The 24329-nt window shown below is 42.9% G+C and overlaps 1 pseudogene; it reads left to right on the forward strand.

The window, feature by feature from the left end:
• Positions 1 to 1910: 1910 nt before the first annotated feature.
• Positions 1911 to 3073, forward strand: LOC143680203 (ceramide synthase 2 pseudogene; annotated as a pseudogene).
• Positions 3074 to 24329: the final 21256 nt, after the last annotated feature.

Consider the following 24329-nt stretch of genomic DNA (forward strand, 5'->3'; position numbering starts at 1 on the left):
GGACTAGATCATAAACGGAGGGCCTGGCACTGATCAGAAGAGGGAGCTGGAGGAAAAATGAAGAAGCGTATAGCTACAGGATGGTTCATAGCTCCATGGTGAGAAGATAAGGAGCTCCCATCTGATGGCTTCTATTTTGCCATCAAAATGACAGAAGCTGAGGGAGAAGCTTCTTGGAAGAAGTTTGAGGAGATACAAAAAGGTATAAAATTATCATCTTGGAATGAGGGAAGCAACCTATTATAGAACAGAGTAGCGTTGTTCAGGAAAGAAGTCACCTTTGCTTTTTTAAAGTCACCTTTACTTCCCCCTGGTGCTGGGACTGTGAGTGATCTTACTGGGTCCAGATTAGGCTCTGGAGTTGGTACTAGACATGTAACCTGGAGCACTCTTCTTAGAGTGCCTGAGCCTCTGTTTCTTCAGTTTCATTTTTTTAAATAACGCTTGCCCTGCCTGTTTCCCACCCAGCATGCCAAACTGCTTCGAGGAGTATCAAGCACTGAGTGTGAGTCGTGACTTTTGCTTTATGGCTGTATTCCATCTTATAGTACTTGGCTAAGGAAGGTGGAAATCTTCAGAAGGCAGGAGATGAGTGTAGGGGAGACATTTGTCTAGCAGCAGCATTGGCCTCTGCAGTCTGAAATCATTCCCTTCTAAATCGTGAGCAATAACTACCACCTTGTTCCGAGAGGCTTGAGACACTCCCAGCTTGAGATTATTCTCTTGGTACTTGGGACAAAGGTGACAGAAATCTCTGTTGGAGCTTGCTCTTCTTTGGAGCGCCTCCAGCCACCATGTCTGCAGCTCTCATCTGGCCATATTAAGAAAGGGGAAATAGAGTGCCTGCTCCTGCCCCGCCGCTTCCTGAATGTCCACTCCCTGGGTCACTCAGAAGCAGCAGCAGGTCTTCCAACTTTGGCTCCCTACTTTTTGCTCTCTGGTAGCGTAAGGATTGCTGTGTAAGTGGCTTGGGGGTAATGGCTGCTTCACAAAAGTTAGATAAACACACCTCATTGTGACCCGAGAAACGCTGCATTTTCTCAATGAAAACAGGGATCCGAGAGGCCAGACTCCTTGTTTAGGGTCAGATATCTGTGAATCCAAACCAGTTCTGTTTGACTCCAAATCTCATATTTTTTCCCACCATACACTGCCTCCCCAGCCCCAACCAGCCCACCTGCTTCCCAGGAAAGGGCAGATTAGGGAAGGCAGCCAGCGTTTCCTGAAGGCTTGCTTGCCAGGGGGGTCATGCTCCGTCCGGGCCTTGTTGCAAGATGCGAGTGGGGAAGTTGCCTCTCTGGATGGCTGAGAACCACTCAGTGTACCAGTGACAGAGGCCATTTCACGATTAATGCCGGCCAATGGGAGGTTTATAGGCAGTGGACGTGCTCTGGCGCAGAAGTCATGCTCCAGTCAACATCTGATTCTGATCACTGAAGGTCCAGGAAATTAACATCAGAGTTAGAAACCACCTCCTCTTCTCCAAACAACATCTCTCCCCCTGCCCCCAGGCCCCTACTGCCATGAAAATTATCCCATTTTCTCCACAAGACGGGAAGCAAGAGACAAAAGTTATCAGGGGGGCGACAACCAAATAGAATGCCTTTAAATATCACAGAAATGTTCAAATGGTGGAAGAGAGGAAGACAAACAAGAGAAAGCAGATAAGGGAATAAGGGATATGTACTGGCTTGTCCCCCAGAGAAACCATGCTCTTTAAATCCAATCTCATGGGTGCAGACTTGTGGGTGGGCCCTTTTGATTGCATGATTTCCGTAGAAATGTGACCCCCACCCGTTCAAGGTGGATCTTAAGTAGGTTACTGGTGCAGAGCCCAAACCCGAGGAGATGGCTCCCGGCCCCACCTGTGCACGCGCCTCCACAATGCCCCAGACCTTGGGTGATATTTCTGGTGCGGACGGCTGCAGCTGCCTGTGAACTTAAACTAGGCTGATCTAGAAAACCAGAATGGACACGTCTCTGCCAAGGCCTCGACCTCTACGTCACACGGCCATGGCCTTACTCTTCCTCATCATTTGATACTTCCTTGAGCTTTATGTGGCTACACCACTGGCCTCCCTCCTGAAGGTAAAGGAGATGCCACGGCATCTCCCAACCCCACCCTGGACACGTCTACCTGACCAGTGGCAAGCAGCCTAAGCAGGTGGAGTGGGGGCTTCTGTCTCTCTGGCCGCCAGATAGAGCGTTGGTTCCACCGGCACGGTAACCAGGACCAGCCTAGTCTCCTCAAGAAGTTTAGAAGCCAGCTGGAGAGTCACATTTTACCTGATTGCTTTAATTGCAGGCATGGCTGTTATTGTGGATAAACCCTGATTTTATGACATGAGGAAAGTTTGGGAGGGGTTTCCCATACAGAGCACCATCCCTTCTGGGTACTGCTGCTACACGATTGAGCTTTCCTTTTACTGGTTCCTGCTCTTCAACATTGTTTCTGATGTCAAACAAAAGGATTTCAAGGAACAGGTCATCCACCATGTGGCCACCATCATCCTCATCAGCCTCTCCTGGTTTGCCAACTCCATCCAGGCAAGGACTCTCATCGTGGCTCTGCGTGACTCTTCCGACCACTTGCTTGAGTCAGCCAAGATGTTTAACCACGCAGGATGGAGAACACCTCCAACAACATCTCCATCAGCGTCACCATTCTCTTCGTCATCACTAGACTCATCGTCCTGCCTTTCTGGATCCTGCTCCGAACCTTGGTGTCCCCACTGGAGCTCTGGTCTGCTTTCTTTGGCTATTACTTCCTCGATTCCAAGATGGGCGTGCCACAGCTGCTGCACATCTTCTGGGCCTACCTCATTTTGCTCATGGCCTACAAGGTCACAACTGGAAAGCTAGCAGAAGATGAGCACAGTGACCAGGAAGAAACAGAGAGCGGGGAAGAGGCTGCAGCTGGGGCAGGGGCCAAGGCCGGCCCCTAGCCTATGGGTACCCCTTCCTCAATAACAACCATTTATTATTATTGAGTCTTAAGACTGACTCAACCTCTGTCCCTGCTGCCCCTCAGACTGATGCAGAAACTACCCCACTTCCCACAGGGCCACTTTAAGCTCGGGGGAGAATGAAAAAATGAGGGGAGAGTTCTTTGCATCCTCCCTCCATGCTTCTTTGCCACCCAGTTACCTTTAAATCAAATTTTAACCTATTCTTTCCTCAAGTAGAGGGGAGATAAGTTATATCCTCTGTTAGAGGGGGGCAGTCTTATTTTCCTCTCTGTCTTCCAAGTTGTCCTTCCTATTGCTTTTGAGCCGCTTCCTCGGCTCTGGGATAGGGGTGACAAGTCACACTCCTTATACTTCAGAATTTGGCCAGACCTATTAGCCTTTGACTCCCTGATTTCAGTAGCCAGGGATGACCCTTACTGTCCTATCTGTAGGTCTCATTCTGCCAGTTAGACCAAGGTGCAAACCAGACCAAAAGCTGAGCTGCCTTTAACCTTTTTCTTCCCAACACAAAAGGATCCAGTGTGGGAGGGCACATATGGCCCTCACCCGACCTCTGCCAAAAACTAGGGTCTACCCTGGGGACTGCTCAGATGGTCTTTTCTGGTTACTTCTCTGCCAGCTGCCCTTGCAGCCACAGGTCCAAGATCTAGCTGCCTCCTTTCTCTGGCCTCATCCTCGTCTTCCCTTCAACGAGGCTAGCTGGTTTGGTGTAGAATGGTACTTTGTTTTAATTTTTATTTATTAAACATTTGAGGTTTTGGTTAAAAGCCAGAATTACAGCTAGCACCTGACATTTCAGCAGAGGGACCATTTCAGACCAAAATATACTATTAAAGTTTTTTTTAATTAAAATATATAAAAAATTAAGTGGAAAAAAAGAGCTGATACAGAACGCAGGCACATAGGCACAGAAGCTCAGAGATGCTGAGAGAGCCGTTTGAAACCAGAAGCCCAGAGAGAGGGATAGCAGACGTCACCACGTGATAGAGCAACCCCAGACCTGATCAGCCTTTCTTTTTTTTTTTATTAATTAAAAAAAAAATTAACTAACACAACATTTAGAAATCATTCCATTCTACATATGCAATCAGTAATTCTTAATATCATCACATAGATGCATGATCATCATTTCTTAGTACATTTGCATTGATTTAGAAAAAGAAATAGCAAGACAACAGAAAAAGAAATAAAATGATAATATAGAGAAAAAATAAAAATAAAAAATACAAAAAATATATTAAAAAAACAAACAAAAAAAAACTATAGCTCAGATGCAGCTTCATTCAGTGTTTTAACATAATTACATTACAATTAGGTAGTATTGTGCTGTCCATTTTTGAGTTTTTGTATCTAGTCCTGCTGCACAGTCTGTATCCCTTCAGCTCCAATAACCCATTATCTTACCCTATTTCTAACTCCTGATGGTCTCTGATACCAAGGACATATTCCAAGTTTATTCTCGAATGTCAGTTCACATCAGTGGGACCATACAGTATTTGTCCTTTAGTTTTTGGCTAGTCTCACTCAGCATAATGTTCTCTAGGTCCATCCATGTTATTACATGCTTCATAAGTTTATTCTGTCCTAAAGCATTCCATCATATGTATATACCACAGTTTGTTTAGCCACTCGTCTGTTGATGGACATTTTGGCTGTTTCCATCGCTTTACAATTGTAAATAATGCTGCTATAAACATTGGTGTGCAAATGTCCGTTTGTGTCTTTGCCCTTAAGTCCTTTGAGTAGATACCTAGCAATGGTATTGTTGGGTCATATGGCAATTCTATATTCAGCTTTTTGAGGAACCGCCAAACTGCCTTTCACAGTGTTTGCACCATTTGACATTCCCATCAACAGTGGATAAGTGTGCCTCTTTCTCCACATCCTCTCTAGCACTTGTCATTTTTTGTTTTGTTGATAATGGCCATTCTGGTGGGTGTGAGATGATATCTCATTGTGGTTTTGATCTGCATTTCTCTAATGGCCAGGGACATTGAGCATCTCTTCATGTGCCTTTTGGCCATTGGTATTTCCTCTTCTGAGAGGTGTCTGTTCAAGTCTTTTTCCCATTTTGTAATTGGGTTGGCTGTCTTTTTGTTGTTGAGTTGAACAATCGCTTTATAAATTCTGGATACTAGACCTTGATCTGATATGTCATTTCCAAATATTGTCTCCCATTGTGTAGGCTGTCTTTCTACTTTCTTGATGAAGTTCTTTGATGCACAAAAGTGTTTAATTTTGAGGAGCTCCCATTTATTTATTTCCTTCTTCAGTGCTCTTGCTTTAGGTTTAAGGTCCATAAAACCGCCTCTAATTGCAAGTTTCATAAGATATCTCCCTACATTTTCCTCTAACTGTTTTATGGTCTTAGACATAATGTTTAGATCTTTGATCCATTTTGAGTTAACTTTTGTATAGGGTGAGAGATATGGGTCTTCTTTCATTCTTTTGCATATGGATACCCAGTTCTCTAGGCACCATTTATTGAAGAGACTGTTCTGTCCCAGGTGAGTTGGCTTGACTGCCTTATCAAAGATCAGTTGTCCATAGATGAGAGGGTCTATATCTGAGCACTCTATTCGATTCCATTGGTCGATATATCTATCTTTATGCCAATACCATGCTGTTTTGACCACTGTGGCTTCATAATATGCCTTAAAGTCTGGCAGCGTGAGACCTCCAGCTTCGTTTTTTTTCCTCAAGATACTTTTAGCAATTCGGGGCACCCTGCCCTTCCAGATAAATTTGCTTATTGGTTTTTCTATTTCCGAAAAATAAGTTGTTGGGATTTTGATTGGTATTGCATTGAATCTGTAAATCAATTCAGGTAGGATTGACATCTTAACTATATTTAGTCTTCCAATCCATGAACACGGTATGCCCTTCCATCTATTTAGGTCTTCTGTGATTTCTTTTAACAGTTTTTTTTAGTTTTCTCTGTATAGGTCTTTTGTCTCTTTAGTTAAATTTATTCCTAAGTATTTTATTCTTTTAGTTGCAATTGTAAATGGAATTCGTTTCTTGATGTCTCCCTCAGCTTGTTCATTGCTAGTGTATAGAAATGCTACAGATTTTTTAATGTTGATCTTGTAACCTGCTACTTTGCTGTACTCATTTATTAGCTCTAGTAGTTTTGTTGTGGATTTTTCCGGGTTTTCGACGTATAGTATCATATCGTCTGCAAACAGTGATAGTTTTACTTCTTCCTTTCCAATTTTGATGCCTTGTATTTCTTTTTCTTGTCTAATTGCTCTGGCTAGAACCTCCAACACGTTGAATAATAGCGGTGATAATGGACATCCTTGTCTTGTTCCTGATCTTAGGGGGAAAGTTTTCAATTTTTCCCCATTGAGGATGATATTAGCTGTGGGTTTTTCATATATTCCCTCTATCATTTTAAGGAAGTTCCCTTGTATTCCTATCCTTTGAAGTGTTTTCAACAGGAAAGGATGTTGAATCTTGTCAAATGCCTTCTCTGCATCAATTGAGATGGTCATGTGATTTTTCTGCTTTGATTTGTTGTTATGGTATATTACATTAATTGATTTTCTTATGTTGAACCATCCTTGCATACCTGGGATGAATCCTACTTGGTCATGATGTATAATTCTTTTAATGTGTTGCTGGATTCGATTTGCTAGAATTTTGTTGAGGATTTTTGCATCTATATTCATTAGAGAGATTGGTCTGTAGTTTTCTCTTTTTGTAATATCTTTGAGCTGGTTTTGGTATGAGGGTGATGTTGGCTTCATAGAATGAATTAGGTAGCTTTCCCTCCACGTCGATTTTTTTGAAGAGTTTGAGCAGAGTTGGTACTAATTCTTTCTGGAATGTTTGGTAGAATTCACATGTGAAGCCATCTGGTCCTGGACTTTTCTTTTTGGGAAGCTTTTGAATGACTGATTCAATTTCTTTACTTGTGATTGGTTTGTTGAGGTCATCTATTTCTTCTTGAGTTAAAGTTTGTTGTTCATGCCTTTCCAGGAACCCGTCCATGTCATCTAAATTGTTGTATTTATTAGCATAAAGATGTTCATAGTATCCTGTTATTACCTCCTTTATTTCTGTGAGGTCAGTGGTTATGTCTCCTCTTCCATTTCTGATCTTATTTATTTGCATCCTCTCTCTTCTTTTTTTTTGTCAATCTTGCTAAGGGCCCATCAATCTTATTGATTTCCTCATAGAACCAACTTCTGGTCTTTTTTATTTTCTCTATTGTTTTCATGTTCTCAATTTCATTTATTTCTGCTCTAATCTTTGTTATTTCTTTCCTTTTGCTTGCTTTGGGGTTAGTTTGCTGTTCATTTTCCAGTTCTTCCAAGTGGACAGTTAATTCCTGCATTTTTGCCTTTTCTTCTTTTCTGATATAGGCATCTAGGGCAATAAATTTCCCTCTTAACACTGCCTTTGCTGCGTCCCATAGGTTTTGATATGTTGTGCTTTCATTTTCATTCACCTCGAGATATTTATTGATTTCTCTTGTAATTTCTTCCTTGACCCACTCGTTGTTTAAGAGTGTGTTGTTGAGCCTCCACGTATTTGTGAATTTTCTGGCACTTTGCCTATTATTGATTTCCAACTTCATTCCTTCATGATCTGAGAAAGTGTTGTGTATGAGTTCAGTCTTTTTAAATTTGTTGAGACTTGCTTTGTGACCCAGCATATGATCTATCTTTGAGAATGATCCATGAGCACTTGAGAAAAAGGTGTATCCTGCTGTTGTAGGGTGTAATGGCCTATAAATCTCTGTTAAGTCTATCTCATTTATTGTAATATTCAAATTCTCTATTTATTTATTGATCCTCTGTCTAGATGTTCTGTCCATTGATGAGAGTGGTGAATTGAAGTCTCCAACTATTATGGTATATGAGTCTATTTCCCTTTTCAGTGTTTGCAGTGTATTCCTCATGTATTTTGGGGCATTCTGATTCAGTGCATAAATATTTATGATTGTTATGTCTTCTTGTTTAATTGTTCCTTTTATTAGTAGATAGTATCCTTCTTTGTCTCTTTTAACTGTTTTACATTTGAAGTCTAATTCGTTGGATATTAGTATAGCTACTCCTGCTCTTTTCTGGTTGTTATTTGCATGAAATATCTCTTCCCAACCTTTCACTTTCAACCTATGTTTATCTTTGGGTCTAAGATGTGTTTCCTGTAGACAGCATATAGAAGGATCCTGTTTTTTAATCCATTCTGCCAGTCTATGTCTTTTGATTGGGGAATTCAGTCCATTAACATTTAGTGTTATTACTGTTTGGGTAATACTTTCCTCTACCATTTTGCCTTTTGTATTATATATATCATATCTGATTTTCCTTCTTTCTACACTCTTCTCCATACCTCTCTCTTCTGTCTTTTCATATCTGACTCTAGTGCTCCCTTTAGTATTTCTTGCAGAGCTGGTCTCTTGGTCACAAATTCTCTCAGTGACTTTTTGTCTGAAAATGTTTTAATTTCTCCCTCATTTTTGAAGGACAATTTTGCTGGATATAGAAGTCTTGGTTGGCAGTTTTTCTCTTTTAGTAATTTGAATATATCATCCCACTGTCTTCTTGCTTCCATGGTTTCTGCTGAGAAATCTACACTTAGTCTTATTGGGTTTCCCTTGTATGTGATGGATTGTTTTTCTCTTGCTGCTTTCAAGATCCTCTCTTTCTCTTTGACCTCTGACATTCTAGCTAGTAAGTGTCTTGGAGAACGCCTATTTGGATCTATTCTCTTTGGGGTGCGCTGCACTTCTTGGATCTATAATTTTAGGTCTTTCATAAGAGTTGGGAAATTTTCAGTGATAATTTCTTCCATTAGTTTTTCTCCTCCTTTTCCGTTCTCTTCTCCTTCTAGGACACCCACAACATGTATATTTGTGCCCTTCATATTATCATTCAATTCCCTGAGCCCCTGCTCAAATTTTTCCATTCTTTTCCCTATAGTTTCTGTTTCTTTTTGGATTTCAGATGTTTCATCCTCCAGTTCACTAATTCTAGCCTCTGTCTCTTTAAATCTACCATTGTAGGTTTCCATTGTTTTTTTCATCTCTTCTACTGTGTCTTTCAATCTCATAAGTTCTGTGATTTGTTTTTTCAGACTTTCCATTTCTTCTTTTTGTTCATCCCATGCCTTCTTCATGTTCTCCCTCAATTTATTGATCTGGTTTTTGAAGAGGTTTTCCATTTCTGTTTGTATATTCAGAATTAGTTGTCTCAGCTCCTGTATCTCATTTGAGCTATTGGTTTGTTCCTTTGACTGGGCCATATCTTCAATTTTCCTGGTGTGATTTGTTATTTTTTGCTGGCATCTGGGCATTTAATCAGATTTCCCTGAGTGTGGGACCCAGCAGGTTGAAAGACTTTCCTGTGAAGTCTCTGGGCTGTGTTTTTCTTATCCTGCCCAGTATGTGGTGCTTGTCTGTCTGTGGGTCCCACCAGCAAAAGATGTTGTGGCTCCTTTAACTTTGGAAGACTCTCGCTGCTGGGTGTGTGGTGGAGACAGAGGAGAGGTTGTAGGTTGGTTTTAATGGCTTCAAATTGTGAAGTCCTGGGGTCTGAATTCCTTGAGAGAGGGATTCCACCTGAGTTGCGTTTCACCCCTCCCACAGGGAAGGTTCAGGTGGTAGAGAGCCCTGAAAGCAGCCTGTTTTTGCGTTCGGGGCGGTTGCAACCTGTGTAATCCCAGCCCTGAGCCCAGAGGCAACGAAGCCTCCATAGAAACAGCCGCAGAAGGCTCTGTTTCACCCCCTTTCCTCTTTTTCAGTTAGCCCAATAGGCGACTTCCGCCTTGATCAGCTTCACCTGAGCTGAGGGCCTATTTTTAGTAGTCAGAAGTTGTTCATTAATGCCACTATTGGTGTTAGGTTGGACTCAGTCTGTACTACTGCTGGAGACTCTTTCCTTTCCCTCCAGGAAGTCACCTGTGGGGGAGGGGCACTAGCCGCCGCGGCTTGGGGGACCGCTGATCCGAGGCTCCCAGCCGGCCCGGGAAGCCGCGTGTGTGGAAGGGGCTCCGGTCGCCGGCCGCTGCGGCTTGGGGAACCGCCTATCCGAGGCTCCCAGCCGGCCCGGGAAGCCACGTGTGGGAGGGCTGCCGCGGCTTGGGGAACCACCGATCCGAGGCTCCCAACTGTCCCGGGAAGCCGCGCATGGGGGAGGGGCGCCGGCCGCTGTGGCTTGGGGAACCGCGCACCTCTCAGGGACCTCACCGCAGCGGAGTCTCTTAGCCAGTCCAGCCGGTCCAGAATGGGGTACACTGTGTGTCTGGTCTCTGTCGTAGCTCCGGGAGCTTTTCTGTACTGTTTCTAGTTCTTTAGTAGTTGTTCTGGAGGAGGAACTAAGACCCGTGCACCTTACTAAGCCGCCATCTTCTCCGGAAACTGATCAGCCTTTCTTGATGGAAGGTATCCTTTTGTTGATGCCTTAATTTGGACATTTTCATGGCCTTAGGATTGTAACTTGTGACTTAATAAATCCTCCTTATAAAAGCCAATCCATTTCTGGTAAATTGCAGCTTTAGAAAACTGAAAGTGGATATAAAAAAGACACAACTCTGAGGAATAAAGAGCCATCCTCTCCAAGCTATCTTACAAAAAAACTTCACTTCTGTTTTTTATCCACCTATTATATTTCTAATTAACATATTCTGGATATGAGGCAGTTTGATGGACTTGCTACGTTGTGCAAAGCAAAGGTTCTCCAAAGGAAATAAGGAAGAATAGAATGCTGAACTCAGAACTCTTCTCTGACATAAAGTTTGTTGCATTCCTGTACAAAAGATTTCATCTCTTGAACAAAGTTGATTGCTTGCTAATACAAAAAAAAAATCAGCTCTTTGGAGAAATACAATAGAATATAGGGTCTCTTCAACATAACATTCAAGTTTTCCATGACAAAATCCAAAATTACCTGATGTATGAAAAACTAGGAAAATGCAAATGTATTCTCAGTGAAAAACACCTTTAAATGACTCTGATGCCAGAATCAGCAAATTAGAACTTTAAAACAGCCATATGCCTGTGCTCAATGAGGTAATGGAAAATAAGCTTGCAATGAATGGAAAGGGAGGAACCTCAGAAGAAAAGTAGAAATCACACACACACACAAAAAATGCAAATTATAAGCTAAAAATACAATATCTGAATGAAATAAAACATTATGGAATAGGCCTAATAGCAGAATGGAGATGACTGAAGAAAAATTCAGTGAAGTTGAAAATAAGTCAATAGAAATTTCGAATCAAGAACAGAGAGAAAAATAAAATTCAAAAAAAAATCAGAAAAGAGTCTCAGGGATCTGTGGAGCTGGTGGAATATGTATCTGATAATACATAATTGGAGTATATATGAAAGGAAAAGAAAGAGAGAATGGAGAACAAAAAATCTTTGAAGAAATAATGGCTGAACCTTTCCCAAATAAGGTGAAGAGGCAGAAGAAGAAAGAGAAGGGAAATAATAAAATGATATATGGATAGATAGACAGATAGATACATATTAGATGTTATAATTGTCAGAATGAATAAAAAAGCAATACTCAACAATCTGCCGTCTGAAGAGGCACACTTAAATATGAAGACACAGATAACTTGAAAGTAAATGAATAGAAAAATACATATCATATAAACAATAGGCATGAGAAGGCTATAGTGGATATATTAATAAAATATAAAATAAAATTCAAGATTAAAGAGTATTACCAAAGATGATACTATACCGATAAACAGATCAATTCATCAGAAAGACAAAACAGTCATAAATGTGTATGTGCTTAGTGATAGAGCCTCAAAATACATCAAGCAAAAGTCAACAGAAGTAAAGACAAAAATAGATAATCCCACAATCACAGTAAAGATTTTTGATATCTCTCAGCAATTGGTAGGACAACTAGACAGTAGAAAAACTAGACAGTAAAAGTCAGTAAAGACAAGAGAAGTGAAAAACACCATCAGTTGCCTTGGCCTAATTGGTATTTTTAAGAACTACACCCAACAACTGTAGAATACCTATTCCCCTAAAATGCACATGATATGGTCTCCAAGGTAAACCAAATGCAGGGCCATAAAACAAGTCTCAATAAATGGAGAAGGATTAAGAGCATAGAGACTAACACATAACCTCATGAGGCGGTGCAACGGTGGCGCAGTGGGAGAATTCCCACCTGCCATGCGGGGACCCGGGTTCGCATCCTGGACCCTGCACTTCCAAAAAAAAAAAGACAAAAACATACCTCAATGAAATTAAATTGGGAATCAATAATAGTAACTTTTTAGGAAATCTCAAACATTTGGAAATTAAATGACACACTTCTAAATAATGATTGGTTAAAGAAAACATTACAAGGAAAACTACAGTAAAAATATTTCAAGCCAGTGTAGGAGGAAAGGTGCTTGAACATGGAATTAGAAGTTCCTGGGTACAAGTATAGAGGCTTCTTGCCACACTGATATTACTACAGAAAAGATAAGGTAATGTGGGAAAAAGAAGACACTGAAGAGGCGATCAGGAAAAGCTCTCAAGAGGAGACATTTGAACTAAAACCTAAATACTGGGGAGATATAGGAGAATGAGAACATGGAACCCTGTCTTTTGAGGAGTCCCAGGAGGCATATAGCAGGCAGAAAGAACAGCGAGGGGCAAAGTTTAAAGCAGGAAACAAGACTGTTTTTCATTTAGGCATTAGAGACCTAGCACCCAGGCCAATGAGCTTTTCTAGGTCTTAAGAAAATGTCTGTAGATCCAGGATGGGGGATAGGGGTAAGGGGTGGGGGGTGCAGGCAAAATAAAAGACAAACTGCAAAATTAATATAGACAAGTGTTTATTTAAATGGTATAAATACAATTATGTCTTCATTCCCTGTTAAATTTATCCATCATAAAAACTGGTACATACACATCTGGACACAATTTGTTTATTCGACTTTCTTACTTTCTTTTTACAATCCACAAGTGTTTTATTTTTTACACCTTTTATGCCATGAGTTCCTAGGGAACAGGCTCCAGAAGCTCAGCTCCTTTCCATCGGTTCTCGCAAACTGTGCTGCTCTGTGCGGAGCAGGCTGGTGCTTCAGTTGAACCCAGGTGCCTTTCTCTCTGGCTTCCTTTTTTTTCTGATCATTTTCCTTTACACGCTTCAGGAAGCTGTCTCGGCTGTTAAAGTGCTTATTATGCTCAATACGCACATTAATTCTCCTGGCAAGAATCTTGCCCTTCGCTTGTTGGTTTACAACGATACCAAGAGCATGCGGGTGACACTACAGACCCTTCCAGTTTTGCCGTGGTAACATGTGTGGGGCATTCCTTTTTAAACAGACCTGTTTCCTTAATGCCTACGGTATTGCCTTTCTCGTAGGTTCGCAAGTATGTGGCCAGAGCAACAACTCCGTATTTTCTGAAAGGCCTAGAACACATATAGCAAGTGCCGCTCCTCTTTCCCTTTGTGTTCGTCACTTTGCCAAATTACTGCAAGATTGCAGTTCTGGCCAAAAGGCTAGACTTTCTCACTTTTATTTAAGAGTGTGCACAATTGCTGAGAAGTCATCATCAATTATAAAATAGAGTCAATTACATAGTCAAGTATAAAATTATAAATCAGTCAATTATAAAATAGAGTAAATTAATAGAAAAAGATATACCATGGACTTTTAAGATATAGTTAAGTAACTTCCAAAGTGAAATTCTAAGCATCGCTTCCAAAACTTTTTTCAGAAAAACAAAAAAATTGATTGAAAGATGTTGGTGCATTTGAATACAGCTGATATGACATGGGGAAGGGCCTACAAAATAATGCTACTTAGGGACAACAATCGCCTTAAAACTGCGCCAGAGGGAAGGGTGTCATGGTGTGGTAAGCCAGAGCAGAGTGGCAGGAGTGGGAGACAGGGTCTGAGTGGCGAGCAGGGCCCTCAAACCATGGCATGGAATGTGGATTTTCTAAGTGGATGGGAAGCCATTGGAAGGTTATAAACAGGTGCTCTGGGAACAGGTCTAGAGGGGAGAGACCAAGAAGAAGCCAGGGACCAATGGTGGGTTGGGAAGGCCTCTCTGCCCCTCTGTTCTGGACATCTTCAGATCTGGGTTGGAGAGAAAGAACTCTTCAGGAGTGACAGTGTCCCAGCAGAATTCTTCCACCCCCTGCCTACTTACTACCTGCTCAGGGAAACTGTTCTGACACCTCCTCTCTCCTCACGCTTATGATCCTCCACAGTTATCCTTCACAACCTTTTCACTCTTTACCAAGTCATTTGTGCAAGTCTTTGATTAATGTCTCTTTTTCTAGATGGTAAACTTTTTGAGACTGGTGCCTACTGCTCACCACCAGGGACAGATTCAGATTCAGATTTTGTGGGACCTAAAGATTTTCATCATGGGGAGAACTATTTAAGAAAATAAATATAAATTGGCAAGTGCAAAATTAAGTATAAATGAATACTCATTTAGAATGAAAATAGAAAGCACAACAAATGCCTAGAGGTTGGGAGGTTTAGGTGATTTAGCAGAAATACCTAGATAGAAATGTTTCCTGATGTTAACTAGGTTTCCCCTCCCTATCTAGAACACTCTACAACCCACTCACACGGGCTGTACAAGTGAGGGGCCTGAAGTTTCAACTGAATTAGCTGCTCAGTGTATTCCCCCTGGTCACTATTATATTCCTAGCACCTGGCACTGCGCTGATTATATAGTAGATGCTCAATGATTTATAATTATTATAATGATGATGATCTTTTTTTTTTATTTACCTCTTATCCCTTCTGATCTTTTTTTTTTAACCAACATTTCCTAAGCATCTACCAGGACATGCAGAGACAAGAGAGAAGAAAAAAGATCTTGCCTCACACAATGAGAGAATGGGGAAGGGAGACAATCAGGACTTTGATTACTTTTAAGACAGGATTAATAATACGAAACAGTTTCCAAAAACTTGAGATTTTTGTTTCAGATGAGCAAGCAAAGTTGGGAAGAGGAGATTCTGATGTCAGCTATAAAAGTTCAGGCTCAGCAAATGGCTGATGCCGTTTAGGTTTTTATGAAAGTATAATAGCAGACAGCTCACTGAAACTCCCCTCCTAGACCACAGGTTGCAAGTGCCTGGCTAGAGATGAAACAGGGCTAACCATCAAGCTGCAGAGCTTGGCTCCAAGGAGACATGAATGACTTTACGTGGGCACATCCTCTAAAGAGGCTGGGAAGGAAAGTGGAAACCAGGGCAGAAGCAATGGGAGAGGCCCATATGAAGTAAATGGATTCAGTAAATAAGGGGCAGAAACTCCATAAATCTTTCAGGGTATCTGTTGACAGCAAGGCAATCCTACAATAAGAATGAGACATCTAAATGACGCTGAGGTCACCTGGAAACAAATATTCAATATTCCATTTGGGCAATTCATTCAATAGAAATTAATTGAGTTTCTAGTGTGGGCCAGGTACGTTCTTATAGGATAGTCTCTTATTTCTGTGCTTTTGTGATGATTAATTTTACACGTCCACTTGGCTAGATTATTGTATCCAGTTGTTTTGTCAAACACTAGTCTAGATGTTGCTGGTAGGTATTTTGTAGTTGGGATTACCATCTGTCATGGTCAGGTTTATGTGTCAACTTGGCCAAGTGGTGGTACCTGTTTGTCTGGTTGGGCAAGTGCTGGCCTGTCTGTTGCGATGAGGACATTTCATAGAATTAGATCATGATCATATCATCTACATCCACAGCTGATTCCATTTGTGTTCAGCCAAAGGGGAGTGTCTTCTGCAATGAGTGATGCTTAATCTAATCATGCGAAGCCTTTTAAGGAGGATTCAGCAGAGACAGGCACTATTCCTGCTTCAGCTGGCGAGCCCCTCCTGTGGAGTTCATCCAGATCCTCCATTGGAGTCGTCGGCTTCACAGCCTGCCCTGTGAATTTTGGACTGTATGTTCCCACGGTTACGTGAGACACTTTTATAAATTTTATATTTATGAATATTTCCTGTTGGTTCTGTTTCTCTAGAGAACCCTAACTAATAGATCTTGGTACCAGGAGTGGTTCTTAAGAAACAGAGTCTTGGGCCACGGTGGCTCAGCAGGCAAGAATGCTTGCCTGCCATGCCAGAGGACCCGGGTTCGATTCCTGGTTCCTGCCCATGTAAAAAAAAAAGAGAGAAACAGAGTCTTAAATATGGGTTTTATTAATGGTTTTCTACTCTGACTGGACTCAAAGGCACTGAGGACCCTGATTCCCATAATCACAATGACAGTCCCAATGTGGAGGGCCAGGAGGAGTCAATCAGACCCAAGCAGGGAAAGTCCCCACAACATTGGGGCGGAATGTCCCCAAGAGTTAAACAATAACCAATGTTAAGAAACTGAGAGAACGGGATGTGTTTCGGCAACAGCTAACGGCATTTTTCTGCTTCTATGATACACTTGCTTGCTAGCAACTGCAAAACCACAACGTGATTTTAGCCTTTATAAGCACACCCTGGAAACCTCTGGGGGCTGCTCTCTGAATCTTCCTTCTTGGGGGTTTCTGAGGCAGTCGCCGGCCGGCTAATAAAGACTCCAAATTGGCTTGCAGTTTTGAATTATGTGGTCTCTCTTTCAGTGCACCCCACAACACCAATCCATGGAGTGAGCTGGCAAAGGAGATAGTCAAAATATCACCATTCAATTCTCCTAATGCTTCGCTTGTACAAAGCCAGGCTCTGGGGGATAATGTTTTTGACACCTTTACAGAGTTTTGTAGTAATAAGAGGTATAGAGATGTTGGTTGGTTGTTGTTAGATACACTGGCTACATTAAGGAGTGAAAGGGATGGGCTTAAGGCTTCAAATGAGAAGTTTAAGTGCCATCTGACAGATGTGGACATTTCTATGAGTATCCTGAAGGAAAATCTTACTTCCTGCAGCCGTAGACTTGAGATCTCTGAAAATCAGACTCAGAATCTTATTGTTACAGTAGCAACTTTACAACGTAAACTGAAATCTCAATCTTGCATGGTGTCTGCCGTTAAAGTGAAGGCATTGACTGGAAAGGAGTGGGACTCCGAAAAATGGGATGGTGACATATGGATTGATAATGATGTCAGGGGTGAGGCTGAAACCCTAGGTCATGCTGAGCCTTCTCTAGATAACCCTGTAATAGTTTGCCCTGAGGACATAACCACCCCATCTCCAGCCTGCCTTGAGGAGTTGACCACCCAACCTCCTCCTGAAGGGATTAGCCCTAGAGTGATTAATCCTGTTTCACCAGATGAAACTGCAAATGAAGGCCCTGAAGCAAATGACTTGGAAGATATTTCTAATTCTTTTCATGACCCACCCCCACCACCCCTCATTTCTTCCAGACCTATAACTAGACTAAAGTCCCAATGGGCTCCTAAAGGTGAGGTACAAAGTATCACACATGAAGAGGTACGTTATACTCCAAAAGAACTGTGTGACTTTTCCAATTTATATAGACAGAAATCAGGGGAATATGTGTGGCAATGGATTTTAAGAGTGTGGGATAATGGTGGGAGGAATATAAGGCTGAATCAGGCTGAATTTATTGACATGGGTCCACTACGCAGAGATTCTACATTCAGTATTATAGCTCAAGCGGTTAGAAAAGATATTAACAGTTTGTTTGGATGGGTGGTTGAAACATGGATCAAAAGGTGGCCAACATGACCTGAGGTTGAAATGCCAGCACTGCCCAGGTATAATGTAGATGAGGGGATCCAGGGGCTTAGGAGGATTGGAATGTCAGAGTGGATTTATCATGCAAAGCCTGCTCTTACACCTCAGGAATGTTTGGGGGATGCACCTTTTACCAGAGCAGTGAGAAATAAATTTGTGAAACTAGCACCATCATCCCTGAAGAGCTCTGTAGTTGCAAATCTCTGTAGGTCAGATATTACTGTAGGAACTGCTGTCACTAAGCTGGAATCCTTAAACACAATGGGGATGATGGGATCCTGTGTTGGCAGAAGCCAGGTGGCAGCACTTAGTCGCCAAAGACAGGGTAGACTATTATACTAGACAGCAAACTCAAAGCAGGTGTCAAAATTATATGACTCGCAGAGATGTGTGGCATTGGCTAGTAACTCATGGGGTACCTAGAAATACAATAGAAGGATAGTCTACTAAATTCTTGTTCGAGCTGTAGAAACAAAAGAGTTCTAGGTCAAGTGAATAGAAGTCTAACCTGAATTACAAAAACACAGAGTCACGGCCCCTTAATCAATTTCCAGACTTGAGACAGTTTACAGACCCAGAGCCCCTTGAATGAAGGGGAGGCCAGGTCCCTTTGGGGGAGAACCCTGTTACACTGCCACAAATTTATACTGTTAATCTTCCAAGCCTTCCCCAAGGAGACCGACAGCCTTTTACCAGGGTAACTGTGCATTGGGGAAAAGGAAATGCTCAGATATTTCGGGGATTATTAGACACTGGTTCAGAAGTGACATTAATTCCAGAGGACCCAAAACGTCACTCTGGTCCACCAGTCAGAGTGGGGGCTTATGGAGGCCAGGTGATCAATGGAGTTTTAGCTCAGGTCCATCTCACAGTGGGTTCAGTGGGCCCCTGGACCCATAAAACTGTAGTTTCCCCAGTTCCAGAATGTGTAATTGGTATAGACATACTGAGTAACTGGCAGAATCCCCACATTGGCTCTTTAACTCATGCAGTGAGGGCTATTATGGTGAGAAAGGCCAAGTGGAAGCCACTAGAACTGCCCCTACCGAGCAAAATAGTAAATCAGAAACAATACCAGATTCCTGGAGGAATTGCAGAGATTACTGCCACTCTTAAGGACTTGAAGGATGCAGGGCTGGTGATTCCCACCACATCCCCATTCAACTCTCCTATTTGGCCTGCACAGAAAACAGATGGGTCTTGGAGGATGACAGTGGATTATCATAAGCTCAACCAGGTGATAACTCCAATTGCAGCTGCTGTTTCAGATGTGGTTTCATTGCTTGAGCAAATCAATACATCCCCTGGTGCGTATGCATCTATTGAGCTGGCAAATGCTTTTTCTCAATAGTTATTAGTAAGGACCATCAGAAACAGTTTGCTTTCAGCTGGCAAGGTCAGCAATATACTTTCACTGTCCTACTTCAGGGGTATACCAACTCTCCAGTCCTATGTCATAATCTTGTCCGCAGGGACCTTGATCGTTTCTCCCTCCCACAAGACATCACATTGGTCCATTATATTGATGATATCATGTTGATTGGACCTAGTGAGCAAGAAGTAGCAACTACTCTAGACTTACTGGTAAGGCATTTGCATGTCAGAGGATGGGAGATAAATCCAACAAAAATACAGGGGCCTTTCACCTCAGTAAAATTTCTAGGTGTCCAGTAAGTGTGGAGCATGTTGAGATACCCCTTCTAAGGTTGTGGCATATTTCTCAGGGACTGGAGCCTAGCCATACTTAAAAATTTTTAATCCTTCTCTATATTCTCTCCCTGTCCCTCATACCTGCAACCTTACACACTGTTTCCCTTCCCCCTCTTGTCGTGGACCGCCCATTTCCGTAGCCCACCACTAAACCGCAACCCTTCCTGTTATGTTCTACACTTCCCTATTCCTAACTTCTGCCCTAAGCCTAGCAACTGCTTCTTAGCTTGTGTGGTTGGCTACCCTCCCCTGACGTACATGCCCCGACTCCACCCCTCCTCCAAACTGCATATAACCCGAAGCTCACCGAGCCTTGGGGTCCTTTAGCTACTGGTAGCCATGGCATAAGCTCGCACCAACAATAAAGTACTTTGCTTTATGCCTAAATTGACTCGGCTTCAGTTCTTGGGTCCCTTGGCAGCTTGCTGCCGAGTTCCGGCTGCGCCTTAGTACCCCATAAGAGATCTCTAACGAAACCCTCAGCTGCAGGAGAGTTGCCCCCAAGCGATCGTCAATCGGGAGACGACCGCATAAGGTGAAGGATAAGTTGCTGCATCTGGCCCCTCCTATGACCAAAAAAGAGGCACAATGCCTGGTTGGTCTTTTTAGATTTTGGCGACAACATTGTCCTCATTTGGGTGTGCTACTCCAGCCCATTTATCGAGTGACCAGAAAAGCTGCTAATTTTGAGTGGGGACCTGAACAAGAGGAGGCTCTGTGACAGGTCCAGGCTTCTGTACAAGCTGCACTGCCACTTGGGCTGTATGATCCAGCAGATCCAATGGTACTGGAAGTGTCAGTGGCAAATAGAGATGCTGCCTGGAGCCTTTGGCAGGCCCCTATAGGAGAATCACAATGCAGACCCTTAGGATTTTGGAACAAAGCCTTACCATCTGCTGCAGATAACTACTCTCCTTTTGAGAAACAGCTTTTGGCCTGCTGCTGGGCCTTAGTAGAGACTGAACGCTTAACCATGGGCCACCAAGCTACCATGATACCTGAATTGCCTATCATGAGCTGGGTGTTGTCTGACCCACCAAGCCATAAAGTAGGGCGTATGCAGCAGGACTATATTGTAAAATAGAAATGTTATATACAAGATAGGACCAGAGCAGGCCCTGAAGGCACAAGTAAGTTACATGAAGAAGTGGCCCAAAAGCCCATAGTCTCCACTCCTGCCACATTACCTTCTCTTTCACAGACCAGAGCTATGGCCTCTTGGGGAGTTCCTTACAGTAAATTGACTGAGGAAGAAAAAACTCGGGCCTAGTTTACAGATGGTTCAGCACTACACGCGGGTACCACCTGAAAGTGGACAGCTCCAGCATTACCATCCCTTTCTGGGGTATCCTTGAAGGACAGTGGTGAGGGGAAATCCTCCCAGTGGGCAGAACTTCGAGCAGTGCACCTGGTTGTTCATTTTGCTTGGAAGGAAACCTGGCCAGAGGTGCATTTGTATACTGACTCATGGCTGTTGCTAATAGTTTGGCTGGATGGCCAGGGACTTGGAAAGACCATAATTGGAAAATTGGTGACAAAGAGGTCTGGGGAAGAAGTATGTGGATAAAACTTTCTTAGTGGGCTAAAAACATGAACATATTTGTGTCCCATGTGAATGTACACCAGAGGGTGACATCAGCAGAGGAAGGTTTTAATAATTGAGTAAAAATGGGATAAGATGACCCGTTCTGTGGATACCAGTCAGCCTCTTTCCCCAGAAATTCCTGTCATTGCCCAATGGGCTCATGAACAATGTGGTCATGGTGGTAGGGGTGGAGGTTATGCACGGGCTCAGCAACATGGACTCCCACTCACCAAGGCTGACCTGCCTATAGCCACTGCTGAGTGCCCAATCTGCCAGCAGCAGAGACCCACACTCAGCCCCCGATATGGCACCATTCCCCGAGGTGACCAGCCAGCTACATGGTGGCGGGTTGATTACATTGGAGCACTCCCTTCATGGAAGGGGCAGCAATTTGTTCTAACTGGAATAGACACTCTGGATATGGGTTTGCTTTCCCTGCATGCAATGCTTCTGCCAAAACTACCATCCGTGGGCTTACAGAATGCCTTATCCATCGTCATGGTATTCCACACAGCATTGCTTCTGATGATGGAACACACTTTACAGCAAATAAAGTGCGGGAATGGGCACATGCTCATGGAATTCTCTGATCTTACCATGTTCCCCATCATCCAGAAGCAGCTGGATTGACAGAATGGTGGAATGGCCTTTTGAAAACTCAATTATGGTGCCAACTAGGCGGCAATACCTTGAAAGGCTGGGGTAATGTTCTCCAGGAACCTGTATATGCTCTGAATCAGCATCTGCTGTATGGTGCTGTTTCTCCCATAGCCAGGACCAATAGGTCCAGGAACCAAGGGGTGGAAATGGGAGTGGTACCATTCACTATTACCCCTGGTGATCTACTAGGAAAATGTTTGCTTCCTGTCCCTGTGACCCTGAGCTCTGCTGGTCTACAGGTTTTAGTTCCAAAATGGGGAGTGCTTCCACCAGGAGAAACAACAATGATTCCATTGAACTGGAATCTAAGACTGCCACCTGGTCACTTTGGGCTACTTATACCACTGGATCAATAAGCCAAGAAGGGGATTACATTATTGTCTGGGGTGATTGACTCTGACTATCAGGGGGAAGTAGGAACACAGCTAAATAATGGAGATAAAGAAGAGTTTTCTTGGAATATAGGAGATCCCCTAGGGCGTCTTTTAGTACTACCATGCCCTGTGATTAAAATCAGTGGAAAACTGCAACAGCCCAATCCAGACAGGACTACCAATGGCTCTGAAACTTCAGGAATGAAGGTTTGGGTCACCCCACCAGGCTAAGAACCATGGCCAGCTGAAGTGCTTGCTGAGGGTAATGGGAACATGGAATGGGTAGTGGAAGAAGGAAGTGATAAATATGAGCTTCGACCACATGATCAGTTACAGAAATGAGGACTGTAATGCTGTTTTGTTCATGTTATACTATTTAAGTTGTAAGATATCAAGTTTAAGAATGAATATTACCCAAGGATTTGCACCCTATTCTGGAGAGATTTAATGTGTTTCCAGTTATATGCAGGACAGTTGAGTATTGTTAGGTGAAAGAAAAAATGTGTGTTTTACTGTTTTTTATTTAGAAATTTGGTATGGTTTAAGGTGGTATGTATAGCTGCCAAGCTGACAAGGGGTGGACTGTCAGGGTCAGGTTCATGTGTTAACTTGGCCAAGTGGTGGTACCTTTTTGTCTGGTTGGACAAGTGCTGGCTTGTCTGTTGTGATGAGGACATTTCATAGAATTAAATCATGATCATGTCTGCTGCATCCACAGCTGATTCCATTTGTAATCAGCCAAAAGGGAGTGTCTTCTGCAATGAGTGATGCTTAATCTAATTGCTGGAAGCCTTTTAAGGAGGATTCAGAAACGACTGGCTTTTTCTGCTTCGGCTGGTGAGCCTCTCCTGTGGAGTTTGTCCAGACCCTCCATTGGAGTCGTCGGCTTCACAGCCTGCCCTGCGGATTTTGGACTCTGCGTTCCCACAGTCATGTGAGACACTTTCATAAATTTTATATTTGTGAGTGTTCTCTGTTGATTCTGTTCCTCTAGAAAACCCTAACTAATACACCATCTATAGTAGATTTTAAGTAAAGGAGATTACCTTCATCTTTGTCAGTGGGCCTCAGCCTATCAGTTGAAGGCCTTAAGCAAAGAACTGAGTTTCCGAAAAAAAGAAATTCTGCCTCAAGACTACAATGTCAACTCTTCCTGGCTTTCGCAACCTGCCAGCCTCCCATCAGGATTTCGGACTCAAGACTACATTACTCTTACTGGAATTTCCAGCCTATCAGCCTGTACTACAGATTTCAGACTTGCCAGCCTCCACAATCTTGTGAGCCAATTCCTTACTACGAATCTCTCAGGGTGTGAATTTTTGAATTCTGAAGAATTTTTTCCCCCTTTATGCACCCAAGCAGCTTGAATCAAGTTTACCTGGGCACCTGAAAATCTCTGGTGCATTCATGCCATATATGGGTATGGGTATCGTGACCTCCCATTGTACTGAGGTCACAACTTTCCTATTTTTAAAAAACAACTATTAGGTAATTCATTGGTAGAATTCTCCCCTGCCATGCAGGGGAACTGGGTTCAATTCCTGGTCCATGCATTCTGAAAAAAAGGAAAAAAAAATCAACAAATGCTGCTATAATAACAGTATATTCACATGGAAAAGAATAAAATGTCACCCCCCCACTGCACAGCATACAAAAAAAAAAACTATTACTTGAGTCCTCCCATGTCCCAGGCACTGTGCCAGACTCCGCCACAGCCCCCCTCCCATCCTCAGAGTGGTACTCAAGGTCTGCCCAGGCCCCTCCGACCTCTTCCCCTGGTAACAGTATTCCGTTTTCTTTGCGGGGCTGCTCTTTTCTTCCTCCAAATATGCGCTTCTGGCCCGGGCTGCTGATCACAGTGCCCCCCAGGCACGTGCACACTGCTGGGGCGGGTCGGTCGCCGGGCTGCGTCACCCTCATCGCGCCGCTTGACCTAGCGGTGGGCACCGCCCCGCCTTGAGAGAGTTTTTCCCTCCTCTTTTCCTTACTAGGGTCAGGAGGGAAAGTCTGTCTTTCCTCTCTGGTCTCAAGATGAAAGCAAGCCTTTTGGAAGCAGCCAGGTAGAGAGAAAAAACCAAAGTATAGGGAATAGAGATGAAGAAAACAGATGAAGTCCTGGTGTCTCTGAGGCCAGGCCTAGTCTTGCCCTACTTGGTTCTTTGCGACAATTGATCCCCTTTCGTACTTCAGCTAATCCAGGTGAGGATTTTGTTCATTGTAACCAAGAGTCCAGCCTATGATGCTCCTTTATTAAAATGAAAAACAAAAACAAACGACAAAAGAACCTTAGGCAAAGGCCTCAGCTGAACAAGAGGTTCAGACCTGTTCTCTTGACTTTTTTGTTTTTGTTTTTGTTACATGGGCAGGCTCTGGGAATCGATCCTGGGTCC

Source organism: Tamandua tetradactyla, chromosome 4 (assembly GCF_023851605.1).
Source record: "Tamandua tetradactyla isolate mTamTet1 chromosome 4, mTamTet1.pri, whole genome shotgun sequence".
NCBI lineage: Eukaryota > Metazoa > Chordata > Mammalia > Pilosa > Myrmecophagidae > Tamandua > Tamandua tetradactyla.